The sequence below is a fragment of the Aythya marila genome, assembly GCF_965140915.1.
Source record: "Aythya marila genome assembly, chromosome: Z".
In the NCBI taxonomy this organism is placed as follows: domain Eukaryota; kingdom Metazoa; phylum Chordata; class Aves; order Anseriformes; family Anatidae; genus Aythya; species Aythya marila.
This window is the reverse complement of record NC_139080.1, coordinates 87585002-87597085: the sequence shown is the minus strand read 5'-3', so window position 1 is coordinate 87597085 and position 12084 is coordinate 87585002.

Here is a 12084-nt window from a genome sequence, read left to right as displayed (position 1 = left end):
TCCCCAGCAAGGGCCAGAAAAGCCCCCAAGCCTCGCCAAGGTGCAGGACAACCAGGGCCTGTCCAATGCGCAGTGGTTTCATCTCCCACTCTCTGCTGCTCTGCAGGCCTCTCGGGAAGCCCTCCTTGGTGCTGCCAAGCTCCTGAAGTGGAAGCAGCTCAGGAACCTGCTGGAGACAGCGCAGCCACAGAGGATTGGCAAGTGCCTGGTAAGGACAACTGCCCGAGGGCTCCCAAAACCTGGCCCAGACAAGGCCTGCCAGCCCTGGCCCAGGGTGCAGGGTGGCTACCCTTGCCTCTAGCCACTGCATCAGGCTATCCCAGCAGGGGAAGCCAGTCCCACGTACAGGGCTGGCCTGGCCAAGGGGCAAGGCTGCACCAGACCCATCCACATGTACTATTCTCTTCCAGCTGGTGGGGCACAGCAGCAGAGTGGATGACTACCTGTGCCAGAGCCTGCCATACCTGTGGAGCCCCCAGGAGCCCCTGCAAGAGGCGGCCATCAGGTTCATTGGTGAGTCACAACCCCATGGGCCCTCTGTGCCCCACAGCAGCTTGGCCGCAGCCCCAGCTGCTGCTGAATCAGCCACGTGGCTGCAGAGCACTGCCGGCTCAGAGTGGGCCTGGAGTGCCTGAGAGGGCTCCCTGCTGCCCTCGGCCACCCCCTGCCCATGCAGTGGTTGCTGGTGGGAAGCTTAGCGAGTGCCTCGCAGCCTCCTTGGGTGGTGTCACACTTGGGCACACATGGCCAAGCCGGCAGGGATGTTGAGGGGGGGACTGTGTCTGGGGCGAGCTGGCCAGCGGGATCTGTGATGGGCTGTGTGTACCTAGGGCTTGCCGGGCAGCACTTGGTGGATGGGCGCAAGGAGAAGCTAGAGAACATCATTGAGGGTGAGTGAGGGCAGTGGGGTATCAGCACGAACTTGCTGGGAGGAGAAAAGACCCTGGGCAGTGAGCTGCGACCCCTGCCCCAGCTGAGGAGGTGGGGTGGGCTTGGCAGGAGGGGTTCCTGGGCGTGCTTCCCAGTGATACAGGCTCTGAGCTGCCCTCTGTTCCTTTCCATGTCAGCCCTGAGAAGCATGGAGGGCTACAGCAGCCCTTCGGTCTCCTCCCTGGTGACTGAAACCATCCTGGTCCTGAGAACTTCCTCCACATTCAGCCTGCAAGCACTACGTTACCGGCTCCGGAGGGTGTGGGAGAGGAGGCCCCGTGTCCCGAGAGCTGGCTGGCTATGCTGCTGCAGCTGTGCTCAGTGCTGAGCCCAGCTCCAGCCCTCGGGCCCCGCCGAGTAACCTCTCTGCTGGACTTTCCCCAAAGAAACAGCCTTCTTTCTTCACTGCTTGAACGTGTCATTTTTTTGTGTGAAAACTGAATGGTTAGAAAACTCCACGGCACCAAGCTGCTCTGCTAGGCTGTGAAACCAAGAGGAAGGAAAGCTTTTGCTTCCCTGGCCACAGCGTGTTAGAGCAACCCACTGCCTCGTCCTTCCTGGGCGTCGGGCCATTTTGCTAGGAACAGCACGATTTTAGAGTGAGCCAGATGGTACGGAACTGATAGATTACATGGCCAGCCCTGAGTCTAACTGACAACCTACTCATGTCCTCTGGATGAACTTTGCTCATTATAATCTCACTACAGTGCCAAAATACACCTCCATCCCCAAGGCTACCCGCCTCCAAGGTGCAACTACCTCTCACTGAGCACACGCTCTGAATTTCCCTGAGCAAAAACAAAAGCCAGGAAAATGTATACCAGTCACAACAAAGGCGCATATGACTTGAGTCGCTCACTACCTAAAAGCAGGAACATAGTAAAAAAAGGGCTCAAGAGAGGAAAATGTTGGGGAAGACACCACCACAGACAAGTAGGGAGGACGTCGCTGACTCCTGGCATCAGCCGAAGGCTGCCGTGCTGAACCTCTCTTCCCCCCTACAGGGATGCCTACAGGGTGAGGTCTGAACCCTCAGTTACAGCGAGTGCTTCCCTGGGAAACCTAACATTCTCTATAGAGTTGTTCCACAAGTTAACGTATATGTAGCTGGTTGTGTTAGTCATATTCTTGGTATTTGCACGTGCTTTGCAGACAGAGTCTTCATCACCAGCAATCCAAAAGAACCTGTGCTCGTGTTGCTCCAATAAACTACACCAGTCATTTACTAGACTGAAAGTGTATTACACGATATGTGCATCCATGATCACGATAATTTAGTCTATTGAATACAACCGGATTTATAGTTCCAAACAGGGCATCGCTCAGAATCCAAACCCAGCCACCCCCAGCCCCTCTGATATCTGAGGACAAGTTGGAACGCAAGGGGGTTTAGGTCCTGCCAAACTTCCTTATCCTTTAACACAATATGCTTTACTAAACGTCCGCTACAGTGGAGCAAATTACTAATGTTCCGGCAGATTCTATCACCTCAGCGCTACAGGAGGTCACATCCTTATCAGCAGGGGTAGTTCAGAACCATGAGGGGTTAGACTGCATAGTAGCATCCCATGGAGCAGTAGGTACACGGCTGCGTTGGAGCTGCTTGCTTCTACGTAGGTGAAAATCAGGTGATCGCCAGTGATGCTGTTATCTCAAATCCTTCGTGCCCCATGCTGGCTGCCCAGTGGGCAGCTGAGCACCACACAGCTGCTCTCTCACTCCATCCTTGCACCGGGAGTGGGGAGAGAGCTGGAGGGGCCAAAGTGAGCAAAGTCATGCATTGAGGTAGCGCCCAAAGAGAGCGGGCTGGCTTCTGCTGGGATGTCAGCCATTGCTGTGATGAGCACTGAGCCTGGGCCAGGGAAGGCGCTGCAGCTGACATGCGAGAAAACGGAGGGATCAGAAGTAGCCAGTGTGGGTTTCTGAAGGGCTGGTCCTGGGTCTTTGTGCCTAAAGGCAGGACTCCGCAGAACCACCAGCAGGGGACAGGTATCAAGTCAGGGATTACTTGAACAAACTCAGCCACCATAAACAGAAATGGAGGTGGGTGCTCTGACCAGCTCCCCAAACACAAGTAGCGGTATGCCATGACACCCCAGGATCGCAACCCTATGGTTGTGGAGTCTTTTCTGCGCATGAGTTTGGCGAGCCAGGCAGGAGGACTCTGTTTGGCTGCAGGATCGACTGTGGAGCAGACCTCCTAGGCGCGCCCCGAGCCCCTTTTTCTCTCTCAGAGGAGCTCCTCTCCCAGCCGCTCACTGCAGGGATACAGGAAGTTCCTGTGGTTGCGGGCAAACGGTACACCTTAATTAAGGTAAGCCAATTGGCCGGGGAGGTCGATAAGCCGCATAGAGATGTCTAGCGTGCAACACGAACCCTGAAGGCGTCTTGGGAGGTGGCCGGTAGAGTGGCCAAACGGAGGTGGCCGATAGAGCGGCCAAAAGGGGTTTTGAGTAGAAGCTGCCATACCCTGGTTCTAGGAACCACAAGGAACATCCTGAAGATCATAGAAGAGACGGGAGGAGGGTAGGCGAGCTTTAATGGTAACTGGCATAATGTTTGCAGCTGCTGGGGAATAATTCTAATTGGAATAATAACTGTATGTTGTTGTATATGTAAAGGCCCGGGCATTTTTGTTAAAGTGTTCTTTTAAACATATGTTAATATGTGAATATGTAAATATAATATAAGAACTGCCATTGAGGTGTATGCCTAAGGGAACAAAATTTGCCCAGGCATATTATCTGCTCGTCGGGTTTAAATGTCCTCAGTGTAATTGTCTACAGGCAGTTAATTTACAGTGGTCTGATTTTACTTGTGTATCTCTATATATTGTGGATTTTGGAGGGATTGGGATTGACTAGTAAAGAGCTCCTAGGAAAATGGTGGAATATTAACTGCTATAGATTAGAATGGGAAAAGGTCAAAGCAAAGAAATCCCGTGGAAAAGCCCCCTAGAATGTATACTAACACATTGGAGGGATATAATGGGAAGAGGGGGGACAGAGAGTAAAAGAACTGTTATCAAATATTGTAATCAGTGGTGGCCACTTTATAAACTAGAGGATGGAGAGGAGTGGCCCCACAATGGAACTATTAATCATAACACCGTATTACGGTCAATATGTCCTTTATTACAGTCAATAAAGTCCTTTGAGGAGAGAAGGAAAATAAGATGAAATGTAGTATACAGATATGTTGTTTCAGCATCTTAGAGAGAAAAGGAGCGGAGTTAATTGGCCCTTGACTGAGCCTTTGGTGTTGGCATTAGAAAAGTACAGGCTGGAGAAAGATAAAGGAAGTGATAAAAGGGTTGTTGAAGGTGTTAAAGGTGTTTAAAGTTGAATGAGCAGGGAAAGAGGATGTAGGAATTTTAAAAGCTCTGTCTCAGCCCCAGGCTGAGATCTCAAAATCACAGGTGTTAGCCCTCTGGGGCAAAGGGATCATGATGGGTCCCAGAGAGAGTTGTTATGGAAACAGAAAAGCAGTTAACTCTTAAAACAACCTGAGTTCATGTGCAAGCTCAGATTGCCAATGGGACCGCTCAGGGAACTGTTGACAATTGCATTCCCCTGACCGACCCCACTGAGACCCTAATCATCCCGAAAATTATGAAGTTAAGTTAATACTCAAATCTGTTTGAATTGGGAATTGAGAATATGCTTCCAACAAGGTCCAAAAGAAACCCCCATGGAATTTTTGGACCAACTTTGAAATGTAATGGAAAAAAAAATAAATGAAAAATATTCGGACCCAGATCTCTCGGATTCAGAGAACAAACTGACTAGCCTTTTCCTAGGGTAATCAGCCCCTGATTTTGGCAGAAATAACGGGGACCTGGGGAATCTACCCTAACGGATCCTCCACTGGTTATAATGAAGATAGGGGAGAAACGGAAGTGAAATTTCTTATTGGTATGGGGGCAACATATTCAGTTCTAAATCAAGCATTAATGGCTTTAGGGAATGATTATGTTAGGGTAAAAGGTGCAACCGATCAACCTGAAAAGGCTTATTTTTGTCAACCTTTGAAGTACAAGTTAGGGAAACAATGGGGCATACACAGATTTTTATATATGCCTAACTCCCCAAGGGCACTCTTAGGTAGAGATTTATTAGAGCAATTAGGAGCAGTAATAAAATTTGAAAAAGGGGAGATTACTCTGGAGGTAAAGGATCAACAATATATACAGGTAATGAGTTTAGCCCTAGTCAACCTGCCAATGGAAGGACAAGTTAATGAAGAAGTCGTAAACCAGGTATACCCAGGCGTATGGGCTACTGATGAACCTGGGAGAGCTAAAAATGCCCCACGTGTTGGGATTCGGCTCAAGGAGGGAAAGCAGCCAGTGAGGATCGAGCAGTACGCTCTAAAGCAGGAAGATAGGGAAGGAATTCGACCAATAATAAAAGTGTAAGTAGGATTGTTGAGGGAATGTGAATCCAATTTTAATACCCCTATATTACCTGTCCACAAGCCGGATGAGTCATATAGGGTGGTCCAGGATCTACGGGCAATAAATAACTGTATTAACACCAGAACTAGCCTGGTTTACAGTTTTTGACTTAAAGGATGCCTTCTTTTGCCTCCCTCTCCATGAAGCCAGCCAGAAAAGATTTGCATTTGAATGGGAAAACCCCAAGAGTGGGCGTAGGACCCAACTCACCTGGACGGTGTTACTCCAAGGCTTCAAGAATAGCCCCACAATAGTTGGAAATTGGTTAGCGAAAGATCTTGAATCCTGGGAGGCCCCACCAGGAGAAGGGAAATTGCTGCAATATGTTGATGATATTCTGACTGCTGCTAGAACAAGGGACACCTGCCTGACTTGGGCGGTGAATCTGCCAGACTTTCTCGGACTCCAAGGGTACAGGGTATCTAAGAGAAAGGCCCGAGTAGTACAACAACAGGTAACCTATTTGGGATATGAAATCAGTGCTGGGGAAAGGACCTTGAGACAGGCTCGAAAAGAGGCAATATTCCAAACTCCAAGACCACAAACAGTGAAGGAACTATGGACCTTTTTGGGTATGAGCGGGTGGTGCCATCTATGGATTTAGAATTACGGACTGCTTGTTAAACCCCTGTATGCACTCACGACTACTGAACAGAAATGCCTTCAATGGAACAAGGAAGCAATACAAGCTTTCAAGCTACTGAAGAAGGCCCTGACGTCAGCTCCAACTTTGGGACTCCCAGATGTGAGTACGCCATTTTACCTTTTTTCCCACGAGAAGCAGGGGATTGCCCTGGGAATATTAGCACAAGACCTGGGCCCATACCGTAGGGCAGTTGCTTATTTCTCCAAACGATTGGACACAACTGCAAAGGGATGGTCTGGATGTTTGTGAGCGGTTGCGGCCATAGTACTAAACATCCAGGAGGCCCAAAAATTTACCTTGGGCCAGAAAATAACCGTGTTAGCATCCCATAGGGTATCTGCAGTACTGGAAGCAGAAGGTGGACATTAGCTCTCCCCACAAAGAGTTTTGAAATATCAGGCTACAGTGGTGGAACAGGATGATGTGGAAATTGTAGTCACCAACATTGTCAATCCAGCTTCTTTTCTCAGTGGGAACACAAGGGACCCAGTGCATCACAACTGTCTGGAAACCATCAAAGCAGTATATTCGTGCCGTCCAGATCTGAAAGACAATCCTATGGAAGACACAGAAAACTGGTTCACTTATGGGAGCAGCTAAGTCGTAAGTGGTAAACGACACAATGGTTATGCAGCTACCACTTGTAAAGAGGCAGTAGAATCCGGGCCTTTACCTGCGAACACCTCTGCACAAAAGGTGGAAATAATTGATCTGACCCGAGCCTTGGAATTGGCCCAAGACAAAATCAAAAACGTCTATACAGACTCAAAATATGCCTTTGGGGTTGTACATGCGTATTGAGTGATCTGGAAGGAGAGGGGATTACTGAATTTGCATGGCAAAAATATCAAGCATGCAAAAGTAATCTTGAAGTTGTTGGAAGCACTTCAACTCCCTGAGAAAGTGGCAATCGTGCACATCAGAGCACACCAAAAAGCAAACTCAGAATTGGAAAAAGGAAATGAGCTGGCAGATGTAGTGGGTTTACGTGGCAAGGTTTTGGTAGCAGGGAGCCATAGGTGTGGTTTCTGTGAAAAAGATCTAGAAGCTGCCCCATGTTCGGGAAGGGCCCCATTGTTTTCCAGATCCAAGCCAATAAGCGATGTTGTTTTGCGCCTCTGTGAGAGCATATTTAAGACAGGGAAAAAACGCTGCGCCACACAGCAGCCGGGAGAGTCAAGGGAGTGAGAGAACAGCCTTGCACGTGCCAAGGTCAGTGTAGAGGGAGGGGGAGAGGTGCTCCAGGCGCCGGAGCAGAAGTCCCCTGCGGCCTGTGGTGAGGAGCATGGTGAAGCAGGATGTCCCCCTGCAGCCCATGGAGTACCACAGTGGAGCAGGGTTCCACGCTGCAGCCCGTGGAGGAGACCACGGTGGAGTAGGTGGCCCTGCACCGACGGAGGCTGCCGCCTGTGGAAGACCCCTGCCGGAGCAGATTCCGGGCCGGACCTGTAGCCCGTGGAGAGGAGCCCACGCAGGAGCAGGTGACCCAGCAGGAGCTGCTGCCCATAGGGGAGCCAGGTTGGAGCAGTTTTCTCCTGAGGGATGGACCCCGCGGTACGGACCCATATCTGGAGCAGTTCTGGAAGAGCTGCTGCCTGTGGGAAGCCCATGCCGGATCAGTTCATCAAGGACTGCATCCCGTGGGTGGGACCCCACAGCACAGGGGACGAGAGTGACCAAGAAGGAGCGGCAGAGAAGAAGTGCTGTAGACTGACCATAACCCCCATTCCCCCGTTCCCCTGTGCCGCTCGGGGGGAGGAGGTGGAAGAGGGTGGATGGGGGGGAAGGTGCTTTTGGTTTGCTTTTTCCTTTGTTTTCTCACTTCTCTCGCTTGTTAGTAATAGGCAATAAATCTTACTATCTCCTTATGCCGAGTCTGTTTTGCCCGCTACAATAATTACTGCGTGATTTTCTCGTCCTTATCTCAATCCTTGAGCCATTTTCACATGTTTTCTCCCCATTCCTCTTTGAGGAGGGGGAGTGAGAGAGCGGCTGTGGTGGAGCTCGGCTGCCCACTCGAGCTGAACCACGACAGCAGACAGAGAGGCAAAACATGCAGCCAAAAGGGAGGTAAAAACAGAAGGGGCCCTGATCCCCAGTGGGCAAATCTCCCTAGAAGGTAAGCCCAAATATACCAAGGAAGATCAGAAATTAATTACTGATCTAGCAGGTTCCTATAACGAGGAAGGGTGGGCTCTTACCCCAAGGGAAAATGATTATTCCCTCTTATATGATATGGCCCTTGATAAGAGAGGAACATAGAAAGAGGCACTGGGGGACTGAAGCCTTATATAAACATTGGATCAGAGAAATTGTAGCAAGGAACCACTGCGAGACAACTGACTCAGCAGTGTGACCTTTGCCTCCAGACTAATCCCAAAAATACTCCAAAATTAGGGACAGGCCAAATTGGAAAAGGTAATGGGCCTGGACAACAATGGCAGATTGAGTTTTTGGAACTGCCAAGAAAAGGGGGGTACCGATACATGTTGGTATTAACTGACACCTTTTCAGGTTGGCCAGAGGCGTTTCCTACCAGAACAGCCAAGGCTAGGGAGGTGGTAAGAATACTAATACAGGAAATAATACCACGTTTTGGGGTACCAGCTACTATATCCTCTGACAGGGGACCGCCTTTTATTTCAAGAATAGTGCAACAAATCAGCCGCCATCTAGGTGTAGATTGACAACTTCATACCCCATATCGCCCTCAGTCAAGTGGCCAGGTAGAAAAGACGAACCACTTGATCAAACAACAGATTGTAAAGTTGGGACAGGAAGCGAATCTGGCCTGGCCTCAGTCTCTTCCTTTGGCTCTCTTATGCATACGAACAAGGCCAAGAGCAAAGGAGGGACTGAGCCCTTTTGAAATCCTGTGTGGACAACCCTATGGAATACAGAAGGGGATGTCCGCACAAGCAGGAGACAAAATTATGACATCCTATATGGTGGCATTAGGGAAACAATTAGACAAAATTGGAAAATACGTAGCTGGAACCCGGAGTAGCGTTTTGGATAGACCTATACACAATGTACAACCTGGAGATTATACATGTATATATGTAAAGTCTCTTGCAGAAGAAACTTTGGAACCCCAATGGGAAGGACCCTTTCAGGTGCTGCTTACATCATACACCGCAGTAAAAATTAAAGAACAACCTGCTTGGATTCACCACATGAGAATCAAGAAGTCAACGCAAGGTCCATGGACACTTGAAACAATGGGACCCAATAAGTTGAAATTGAAAAGGCAACACGTATGGACTTTGGACATTGCTTGTAACTATTGTATCAGCTCAAGCATGGAAGGAAAACTCGTATGTAAACATACCTGAAAGAGTCGCCCGATCTTTAAATTTATCTGACTGTTGGATATGTACTGCACTTCCGAGGGGCAATATGGAAATCCCGCTATATGGGATACCCTCCAGAAATTGGAACAATGCATTATATAGACTAATCAGACGTGGTCCGCTCAATGTTGGGGAATGGAAAGGGTAAATTATACCTTCCCTGAGGGACCGAAATTTGCTTTACAAGCACGGGAAACGTTACTGTTAAAAGTCGGTGTATGGGGGTCAATGATGGCAGCGAACAAAAGATCTTGCGTGATCTGGGGCTTAGTTTTGGTCGGGAACCTGACTGTTCAAAAACGGTAAATGCAGGGGGATATAATCTAGCTAATTTAAGGTCATTTTGTAATATTACTATCCAAGTAGCATACGAGCCTGATAAGGTGTCTGGAGTGGATGGATCTTTGGAAAGTGGGTGAAAATTAGGTATAGGGTATTGGTAGCTATGTGGTGATGGGAGGGCAAGGAAGAATTTACCACCTAATTGGAAGTATTATATATGGAGTGGTAATTCATGTCAAGAAAATGGTTGATATTAATAAAGAAGGGGAAGATTTGGGAGGGTGGCCATGGGGGTTGGAAAGCCCCACACTAGACACTAACACCACCCTAACACTAGACTCTTCTCGATGAGGCCATCAGGAATGTAAATGACTTTAGAGGGAACAGAGAAGGGTGATTCAGGAGACTGCATGCAGTCTCGGGTTTCTTGTTCTCCAGCCATTGAGGCATGGAAGTTTCTGGGTGTTTACTGTTACTGTTATTTGCAAAGTTGTTTGACCAATGAAAAGTTGTTTTGAAAAGAACTGCTGTGGAGAGAAGGGTATAGGAGGGGAGCCTGCCCTCAAGATAAAAAAAAAAAAAACAAAAAGGAAGGCAACACGATGTGACGAAGTTATGTCATCAATAAAGAAGCAGAAAGAAGGAATGAAAAGGAGCAGGTTGGCAGAATGGAGACCAGGACAGGAACAGGCACTTTTCTCAGTCGTTCTTCTTGCCATCTCAGGAGTCGGGAGCACTTGGAACAGTCCTTCCCACTCACGTTGCAGCTTCGATTCTTTCCACATTTGCATCAAAACACGGTCTCCTGCTCCGAATGGATGGATCAGGACTTCCAACGCCTCCAACATTACATGCTGTCGCAGTAGGGGATCTCCAAGTGCTGACTCTAAGGAACGGGATGGGGCACAGAGTGGAGTGGAGACACCACGGACAGGCTCTGTGACGAGAAGGGGACCTGATGCTCTTGTGCGCACTGTGACCGATAAGCTGCATGATCGCTACCCTGAGCTAATGGCCTGTCATGTTTTTGAGAAAGCGTTGTACTCTAGTGAGAGAACTGGTGTTTCTCTACAAGCAGCAATCCCCATGCTTTTGCTTCAGCTTTGAATATTGAAAGAACAATATGATCAAGCAAGTAACCGAAACTTTTTCAGCTGGAAGTAGCTCAACCTTTCTTTTACACAGGAAGAAAAATCTAGGAGCATAACAGATTACACACCAAAAACAAAAACATGTAAATAAACAATGTAATAATATCACTCGCAGAAAAAAGAAAAAAAAAAAAAAACAAAAAACAACACGGACAGGTGGCGACTCCCCTTCTCATGCGGGGCAAGACATCAAGCGGTGTCCATCTGTCCCTGCATGGGAAATGGATGCTGGAAGTGGGCTTCTCACTATCGCTGCTTTGGGTAGTTGTGGAGTAATTGCCTTAACTGTTCCCTCATTAATGGAAATGGTTAACCCAACGAAAGTTAGAACAAATGATGGGGATTCTCCCCTCTAAACACAGGCCAAGAGAGCTGGAGTTGTTCATCACGGAGAAGAAAAAGCTCCAGGGAGAGCTAATTGCCGCCTTTCAGTGCCTAAAGGTGGCTTATAAAAAAAGTTGGAGAGCAACTTTTTGCTCAGACAGATAATGACAGGGCAAGGAAGTTTCCAAACTAAAAGAGAAAGAGGGGAGTTAGATTAGATGTTATGAGACCAGGGGAAAGGATAGAGGAAGACAGACACTGAGAAGGGCAGAGGAATCAAAAAAGATCAAGAGACGAGTGGGACAGAGGAAGGAGTAACAGCGGTAGCTGGACAGAGGAATTGCAGGGAACGCTACTGCAGGCGTGCAGTACTGGGTGCTGCAGTATCAGTGCTTTTATCATTGATGGGCAGTACCAGTTGTGGTTGCAGTGCAAGCAGTTGTCACAAAGTCTCAGGAGAGCATAGAAGCACAAGAGGAGCGTGGGGCATAATGGCTTTCTCAGGGTTGCAGAGTAGAGTGCAATGGTCCTAAATGGGTGAGTGCGGTAACATGGCTACCCAGCAGACACCCAGATGCCCGGATAGGTCCTGTGTGCCACTATGTTGGCTCCTGAGTACCACCCACACGCCAGCAGTCAACAAAGCATGCAGAGGCAAGTTAGCAGCAAGAAACGGATGCACAGGAGAGAATGTCCCTGTGCAGGCTGCACCCATCCCACTCCCTGCCCTGCCAGCATTTGCAGTGTGGCACCATTCCACTCCCTCCCCATGCACCTTGACACTCCAACCACCCTGACCTATGGAGGGCTTCCCTGAGCCCTGGCTGCAGCATGCACACGTGAGTTCCTTTGTTCCAGTACGCAAAAGGCAGCATTTATTCAGAGCTTCTTTTAAACTTCAAGGTAGTATTGCATCTGGATGACGGGTTTGGAGGGATTACA